Source organism: Phyllostomus hastatus, unplaced genomic scaffold (assembly GCF_019186645.2).
Source record: "Phyllostomus hastatus isolate PE091 unplaced genomic scaffold, TTU_PhHast_1.1 phas_scaffold_12, whole genome shotgun sequence".
In the NCBI taxonomy this organism is placed as follows: Eukaryota; Metazoa; Chordata; class Mammalia; order Chiroptera; family Phyllostomidae; genus Phyllostomus; species Phyllostomus hastatus.
Genome location: NW_025334007.1, coordinates 7,793,233 through 7,802,500, shown reverse-complemented (window position 1 = coordinate 7,802,500; position 9,268 = coordinate 7,793,233). Strand labels below are relative to the sequence as shown.

General features: G+C 40.6%; 1 protein-coding gene across 3 annotated transcripts in view; it reads left to right on the top strand.

Moving 5' to 3' along the window:
• POLA1 (DNA polymerase alpha 1, catalytic subunit) overlaps nt 1–9,268 on the top strand; it is a 295,619-nt gene that overhangs the window by 228,828 nt on the left and 57,523 nt on the right. The window lies entirely within an intron of this gene.

The following is a 9,268-nucleotide window of genomic DNA, read 5'->3' as shown; positions in this document are numbered from 1 at the left end:
GGTTTGCAGTTCTCATCATAATTGACTTCTGTTTTCCCATCTACAAGATGGGCTAGAAATTTTTTTTTTAATGCCTTGACTTATGTGGTTCTGCTGTCCTTGAATATAAAACACTTTGTGACTGATGGAGTAGTTGGTTCTGATATTAGTGTCTTGTCTTCAGATGTTCAACAAGATCTCGGACTGTCTCCACAACATATTTTCAGTGAATGAGTAAAATTTATATAGAGAAAAAATTCTTTCTGTCCATTAATAACTAGGTTTTCCAACTTCCGTTCATGGCTGGTGTCTAACGTGTGTTTACTTGCAGTATTATTAATAGCTCTTTCTCTTTTCCCCAAGGATGTTTCCTTAAGGCATTATGAGCTCATTATGAGCTGAGAGAATTAAGTATGCATTCTGTGATGAGTCCATTGTCTATTTCTGCCAGGTTTGTTACCTCTTTCTGAGTGTCGGTGTAGTAGAACTTGTTCCCCCTTTGCTTCTTTCTGAATCTAGCCATCCCAGATTGTTCCGTAGATGTTCTTAGACTCTGCAGGGCTAGACTCCTCTTCCAGACATCTGTAAAACTCTTATCTGAGGGTCTGAATCAGTCTCACGATCAGCAGTTCTCAAAAGTCTGGTGACTCTTGGAGCCATGTAGGAGTGACCTGGAAAGTCACTGGAGACTTGCCCTGGCTTTTTAGAGAACATTAAGAAGTGTTCGTTTCTGTCCCAGAAAATACGAGGGGATAGAGCAGGCACATGGAAACTTCTTGCTTGGCCAAAGGGGATACTTGTTGACAGAATCTGTGTACTCACGTGATTTACTGTAGTTCCATTTCACATGTTTCAGAATCGGGATCCTTTTTTTGTTATGTGCTTCTGATAAATACACTATCCAGGAGTTTAGGGCCAAAATGGCACTACGTGAATTATTGATGGGTTCTTTTACATGTCAGAAGTCTGAAGAAAATACAGCAAGAGAAGGGTACAAAATGTATGTCTGTTAGAAGGAACTCCACTTAATGTTCCACAACTTTGTATTTTATTTATGGAATTTTAATTATTGGAGCTATTTTCTCTCTGAGCTTACTTCTGCTTATTTATTATTCCTAAATTGCAGGAATGAGTGAATTAGCTGAAATTTCCTTGTTTGGGGTGTTTTCAGATCACTCAGTAATGCTTAGTGGTGTTAGGGTATTTGTTAATGGTTGGGTATAAACCACATCGCTGGGTCATGCTTACCTGTGGTCCTACCAAGTGACGTCTGAAAAGCTCTCTCTTCAGAGCCACCTGGGGGCATGTAAAAACCTAAATCCATGGATGCCACACTCAGAGATTCAAATTTGGGTATGAGGTGGAGTTTAAGAAGTTCAGCTTTTTGGAAAGTCACCCAGACAATTCCGACATAGAGCCAGGTCTGAGAAGGCCCGTCCTGGGCACTCCTGAACCCAGCAGTTAGATGGTTTCTAAGTACAAGAGAACTGAACACAGGCTGTAGTCCACCGGGAGCAATTGGACACCAAGAATACTCTTAGAGTCATTAGGCGAACAATGACAGTGAAAACTTCCATAGATGTAAATTAATTTAATGTGCATAAAAATCACTCCTCACTTTATAAGCTGGAGTGAAATTGCTCTCTTCTGACTTGCTGTTCAAGGGCGACTTGTTATAAAAAATGAATCGAAAATCTGTGAGATCCAGAGGGCAAGTCTATCCCATTCGGGCCAGAGCCAGAACACCCGTAGATGTTAACATCAAAAGTCCTGTGCAAAATGACAGTCGTTCCACATGGCTGTATTACTGAGAATGGAATCTTAGTATCGTCTGTCAGCGGTGCCCTGGAACTGGCGCAGGAACCATTTACCGTAGACTCTCCTTCACTGTCAGTACCAAGCAGCGTTTCCTTCACTGAGATTGTTTTACCATTTCCATTCTAAAGCCCATATTTTAGGGTTGTAACTGGGCGGTGGTTTTAATTTTTCTTTGAAACTTGGCAGTTTGACTTGGAAAAAACACATGCAAATTATTTGAGAGAGGTTTATTTATTGTTACGGTGTAAAATAGCGCTTGTCAAAGCTTTTTCCCGTGCCTTGCTTTCAAACGAAAGTTAACAGGCCATTAGTCCATAATGTGAATTAACCCAATTTGGTATTTTTCCCTTCCCTTTGAAATGGTAAAGGACTGTTACTCACTTTGGCGAAGTGTTGACTGCCTGCTCACTGTAACTACATAATATTTTTAAAATCTTATTTCTGTGTGACCTTTGCATTGTTATTTTAAGTGCTCCAGAATATAACAAGAAGGCATAATAGATCGAGAGGAAGTTTTAGAGGAATATGGTGGCAGTGTATGAAGTAAAAACCCATTTCCACAATGGCGGCACATTATGGTCCCATGTGACTGCCTCATCGCATGGGGCCTTGGCCTAAGTAGGGATAAGTGAACAGTTTGGGGAGGACTTGAATCACTTCAAGACTTTGCCCGGTTATCTCAGTTAAGTCCGCTTTTAAAATGTGGGAGGAAAAAGGAATTTTTTCTCAACAGAGCCTTGTTTACTTATTCGGCAACAGGAAAAACAATACATCGTATATTTCCTATTATGTGTTCAGGGCCACCCCAGATGTCAGAGGAACAAAGGTGGCCAATGCTCCCTGTGCTGGAGGAGCTTCAAGTCCATTGGGGACAGTCGGGTTCAGCAACAGCTAAGTGTGATAAACCACCAATGTGGTCAGATGTTTTTGGAAGCAAAGAGAGGGAGCCACTGGCCCTGGCCGGGTAGCCCCGTTGGTTAGAGGGTCGTCCCAAAATGCCAAGGTTGCGGGTTTGATCCCTGATCGGACACATACGGGAATCAACCAATGCATGCATGAATAAGTGGAACAACAAACTGATGTTTTCCTCTCTCCCCACTTCCCTCCCTCCCTCTCCCCCTCTCCCTCTCTCTAAAATCAATAATAAAAAAAGAGAGGGAGCCACTAATTGCCTTTTTAAATAGATGTTATTGTTAGAGCAGCTTTAGGTTCATAGCAAAATTAAACGGAAGATACAAAGGTTTCCCATGTCCCCTTGCCCCCACATACACACAGCCTCCCTCATTATCAACGTCCCCCTCAAGTGGGACATTTGTTACAGTTGATGAACCTGCATTGACACATTATCACCCACAGTCCATAGTTTCCTTAGGGGTCATTCTCGGTATTGGCCATTCTGTGAATTTGGCCAAATGTATAATGGCATATATCACCATTATAGTATCATAAAGAATAGTTTCACTGCCCTAAAACTCATCTGTGCTCCTCTTACTCATCCTCCCTTCCCCCACCCCCTAACAACCATTTATCTTTTTACTCTCTCCACAGTTTTGCCTTTTCCAAAATGTTGTGTGCAGTTGACCCAGGAACGACAACACGGGTTAGGGGTGCTGAGCCCCGCACCCCCCGCCTCCGTGCAGTTGAATATCTACATATAACTTCTTACATCCCCAAGACTTAACTCGTAGTTGCCTACTGTTGACTAGAAGCCTACCACTAACAGAAACAGTCAATTAACACATATTTTGTGCATTTCAAACCCGTGTTGTTCAAGGGTCAGCTGTAGTTAGATTCAGACAGTATGTAACCCTTTCACATTAGCTTCTTTTACTTAGTAAGATGCATTTTAAGTTTCCTCTGTGTCTTTTCATGGCTCGATAACTCATTTCCCTTTAGCACTGAATACTATTCCACTGTCTGAGTGTACCACAGTTTATCCATTCACCTGCTAAAGGACATTTTGGTCCTTTCCAAGCTTTGGCCGTTATTAATAAGCAGTGATAAATATCTGTGTGCAGGGTTTTGTATGGGCATAAATTTTCAACTTCTTTGGGTAAATACCAAGGAGAGTGATTGCTGCATCTTATGGTAAGTGTATGTTGAGTTTCGTACGAAACTGCCAAACTGGCTTCCAAAGTGGCTGTACCACTTTGCATTCCCGCTGGCAGAGGCCAAGAGTTCCTGTTGCTCCACAGCCTCGCTAGCGTTTGGAGTTGCCAGTGTTCCAGGTTGTGGCCCTTCTGATGGGGGCGTAGTGATATCTCGCTGTTGCTGTGCCTCGCATTTCCCTGATGGCATATGATACAGAGCATCTTTTCATAGGATTATTTGCCATCTGTATATCTTCTCTGGTGAGGTGCTTTTGCCCCCCCCCTTTTAAATCAACTTGTTTGTGTTCTTACTGTTGTGTTTTAACAGTTCTTTGTATGTTTTGGATAACAGCCCTTTATTATTATGACACTGAGTGTGAACCATTGATGTCTTCTGCAAATATCTTCTCCCACCTTGTGGCTTACCTTTTTATTCTTTGAACACTAATTGCCATTTCACTTTGGTGTTTGAACTTTCCTTATTCTTAAAAAAGCAAAACAAAAAAAAAAACAACACTTTTTTTTTCTGTCCCCATTCTCTTACCAGCTGCTCATCTCCTCTTATTCTTTGCCATCTATTTGTAGTAAGATAGTATATGCCAGCCATAACAGTACCACAGACCGGGTAGCTCAGCCAACAGAAATGTATTCCCTGACAGTTCTGGAGGCCAGCAGCCTCAGATCAAGGTGTCGGCAGGGTTGGTTTCTTCTGAGGCCCCTCTCCTTGGCTTGTAAATGGGCCATCTCGTCCATCCTCATGTGGTCTTCCCTCTGTGTGTGTGTCCTAATCTTTTCTTACAAGGACAGCAGCCCTGTTGGTTTAGGTTCCACCCTGGCGACCTCATTTTAACTTAATTCCCTCTTTAAAGGCCCAATCTCCAAATATAGTCACAGTCTGAGGTACTGTGGGTTAGGAATTCACCCCTCCCCCATTCAATATGAATTGGTGGAGGAACACAATTCAGCCCCTAACAGATGGTCTTTGTGGGTTTTTCTATAACCCCCTTTGAACATGTTGCGTTTGTCTCTGCCAGAATTGAAACACCAGGATTTAGAGCTCTGTGTTGAAGAAAGGAATCAGAGCTACAGGATAAAGGTTAGCGAAAACACGGTGCTTTAACCTTGGCCAGACGAAAAGCATCTGTTAGGAAGCTCAGTTTCTCAATGGAGTCCCTTTAGGCCTAGAAGGACTATTTTTCAGGTCAGCCCTGTTTCTTGCAAAGGGATGCGGGCAGCCTAGAAGGCCCAGCCTACTGAGCAGCACCCGTGAAGTTGCTCTGCTCCTCGCCCCTCTCAGCCAGAAATTTCAGAGCCACCTCCACTTTTGAGCTTTGTTCCTACCTGCTTGGTATTCCTGTTTCTTCTTAAACTTTTCCATTCCTTGCTTTTCTGTCTTTCCTCTATGCTCATGGTAACATCTATAGGCCCTTGTTGTTTTCATTCCTGCCACCCAGAACTGGGCTGCCCCTTTGTAAGGTACTTTATAGTTCTTCTCATCCTTTCAGATGTCTAGCACAGGCCCTCACAACAGCCTTGTGGGTAGCAATGGATTGTGCCCCATTGTGTTGGTGAAGAAATTGAGTTATATAATATAAGCTTCTCAGCATCCTCATAGCATTGTGTGAGTACTGTTCTTGCAGGGCTTAACCTGAGCTGTTTTGACTTTCTCTTCCGCTGAGTTCATTGAGGCAGAGGGTTGCGTCTTGTTTATCTGTGCTTTGCCCATTGGAGCCAGTTCACTAAATTTTGTTGAAAGAATTCTTAGTGGAAAATAAGTCCACACAAGTGACTTCAAGGATTTGGGAGGGATTGGTTCTGCGAAGCAGTTCTGTCCATGAATGGAGGGCAGTGTGCAGGAAAATTCTAGAACCTCCTACATTGCTTGGCTTGACCCAAGTGTGCCATAAACTAATGCCACTAAAGTTCTTGGACATTTTCAGGTTTTGATATCTGTCATTTCAACTCTTTGCGAGTGATACTAAAGACAAGTGACATAGTGTCTCTCATTTTGCTGGTGCCGAATTTGAATTGAATCCAAAGACTGTCCACTTAACTAGTAAGTGAGCCCAGCTGACTGCCCCTCACCCACGCAGATACAGGGTCCTGTTTTCTGCTCACCATCAGCTAAATAGTCCACTCATGAAGTGGTAGTAATTGTTTTTTGTGGAAAATGGGGACTTAAAGGAGGGACAACAACTAGTACTGCAAAGCAAAGGAATCTTTAAGAAGTGGTTCTTTTTTTTTTTTTTAAGCCAGAAAATAAGAGTTTTATGGAAGAAATTACTCTGTAGTGTATATGGATATTTGGAACTTTCTAAGAGTCTCAAGACAGGTGCTTTTCAACGTTAAGTATTTCTACTTTTATTTCCTGAACTGCTAACACGAAAGCAGGAGAGTTTTATCGCCGCTAGAAGTAGTACTGAAGGAAAAGTAGCAGAGAGCCCCTGGAGTCCTTTCAGATCCAGTTGACATTCTTAGAATTGACTTTGTTAAAACCTCACAAGGCGTTAAAAAGAAGGCTGTGCTGGAGCCTATCTGGTCCCGTTCTTCTTTTATCCCTTTTTTAAGCCCATGGGTGACTTTTTTGAAAAAATTATTGGATATTAGAAATGAGCCTTTTCTCTGTTTTTAAATAACTGATAACAGGTAACACACACACACACAACAATTCACGCCTATCAGATACATATAAAAATGAAGGTAGAAATCCACTAAGCACCAATTCATGCTTAAAATTTTATTTCTTCCTAATTGTGAAAAAATTGCTTTAGAAAAATATTTTGAAATGGGTAACAAACTTTTTTCTTTCTCTCATTTTCTTTCAAATAAAAATGATCTGAGGCTTGTTTTAAGTTATTCCTTTGATTAGGTGAATTTTTAGCATAGGAAACAAGAAATTGGGACAACTGTAATAGAATAACAATAAAAAATAATTGAGTAGAGCATAGTTAGGTATCTGTTTATGATTAGGAAGTGATTGTGGAAACAGAATTTTGATACCACAGAAAGTGGCTCACATAATCCCGAGCTTCTGGGGCTTTTTCTTGTTAATGTTATTGTTAGATATTGTATAGTTTCGGTCTTTTAAAAAAAGATTTTATTTATTTATTTATTTTTTTTAGAGAGAAGGGAAGGGAGGGGAAAAGAGGGGGAGGGAAGCATCAATGTGTGGTTGCCTCTAGCACACACACCCTACTGGCCCGCATCCCAGGCATGTGCCCTGACTGGGAATTGAACCGGTGACATTTTGGTTCACAGGCCCACGCTCAATCCACTGAGTCACACCAGCCAGGGCCTTATAGTTTCAGTCTTTAATGACTTAAAGAAATACTGACAACATAATGTTAAAGTCCAAAACTAGGTAATCGTTATGATTCAAATTTGTACTTGATATGCAAGGTGGAAAAATTAGTTAGAAACACTATAATTATTTACAATTGTTATCTCTGCATGGATTATAATTTTTTATTTTCTCCTTTATACTTGTATATACTATCAAAGTTATCTAATCTGAGCATATACTGCTTTTACAACAAGAAAGAAATTATAAGCACTGAAAATTTACAATATTCTACTCAACTTGCAATAATTCTTTAAATAGCTTAGCAGTTAAGGGAGAAAATCACATACAGATGACCCCAAACCAGGTGTTTTTCTCCGTGTCTTCTTTTTTTCCAAGACAAACTAAAGACCTCGGTACTCAGTGTGTGATCAGTATACCAGCAGCCTAGGCATCACCTGGGAATTTGTTAGAAATGCAAAATAGCAGGCCCTCCCCAGAGCCACTGCATCAGCATCTGCATTTTAAACAAGAACCTCAGGTGATTCCTAGACACAGAAAGTTTGCGAAACACTGATCCAAGGCATTCTCCCTTAATATCTAAGGCCCACATTCCGTTTCATTCATTCATTGATCAGAGGCATCCTATTGACAAAACTGTAAAAAGACAAGTGTGCAGACTACAGAAGGCCTCCCCAGATTTAGAGTTGGTATGACAACCTAGTCTTTTGAAATATATTCTGAAATTAAGCTTAAGAATGTAATGGCCTAACTAGGGCAGGAGCAAGGTGGTGGGGGGGGTGGCAAGAAAGCACAGGTTCTTCCAGTCTGTTTCTTCCTAACTAGAAGGAACAAGGGAGAAGTACATGAGGGTATTTCTACACCCACTTCATGTGAGGGCCATGTTCCGTGTGCCCTGGGTAAAGTTTCACTCAGTCACCACGTTCTGGGCCTCATTATAACATTGCTTCAGCTCATTTGTGAAGCTTTCAAGACATTGACCTAAATTTTTTAGGAAATGAAAACAAGATTCTGTTTCTTATTTTGCTACTAAGAAGTTTCCTTTGGAATTTACTTTTCCTGCTGTTGCTGACTTTTCTGTTCTATTTTTATGTTCAGAACAAGAATAATAAAGTTGATGTTCTCCAGTGGCAACAGGGAGCCTCTTCATGCGGCTTTGTTTTTACCTGTCTGAATACCTCCCCTTTTGTTTTTGTGTTGTGTTTTCACTGCAGAGGGCTTTACATTGCGACAGAAGAGAAACGCCAGTTTTCAGGAAAATGTCACTCTAGTTGCTTTGTCCACAGCAGAGGTGTGTTGGCTTTATGCCTTTTCTGTCATCCTCTTTAGGATAGCTGAAGTAGTATGTGAAAGGTGCCATCTATTTGGGCAGCAAACTTGGGATTCTAATCACTGCCTCTCTTTAAGCCCATTTCTGTAAATATGCACTCAACTTTTGCACTTCAGTGGTCTTATAGGCATGCTATGATAACAGATGTGTTATTAAGTTTTATAAACTCTTTTCCTGTTTTGTCTTTTAAGTGGCAGTTTCCTTGTCTCCTTTGTAGTGACAAGTACAGCGACACAACAAGGACACTGGTGGCGCAGTGTCCAGGCGATAATGCTACGGTTGGTGGGCTTCATCTGCAAAACATTTTGTCATTTTCTGAGTGTACAGAGTTGTGAAAACCTGATAAGATTTTTTTCCCATGTACTTTTAAAAAACATACTTCAATCACCGGTGAGGGAAAAATATTAAGCAATTTTCAAGCAGTTAGACCATAATGTGAGCTAATCACTTTATTTTGAAGAAAAGTATTTTTTAAACAGTTGAGCTAGTGAATTTACTTTTAAAATGTATTGTGCTTACACAGTACATGGTTTTATTTCCATGATGTTTTTTACTACATAATTATACATCTTAATTACGTAATTACTATCATAATTATTATGTAATTGCATGTACTTCCACTAATTACAAAATCAGGAAGTGTAATTATCTAGTAAAAACTTTATGAAATTTCATGCACTAAAATTACTTAAAAGGCTATTCCAGTGGTCTACTGGAGGCTTTCCATGGTTAGCCTTAGTCCTGACTTTA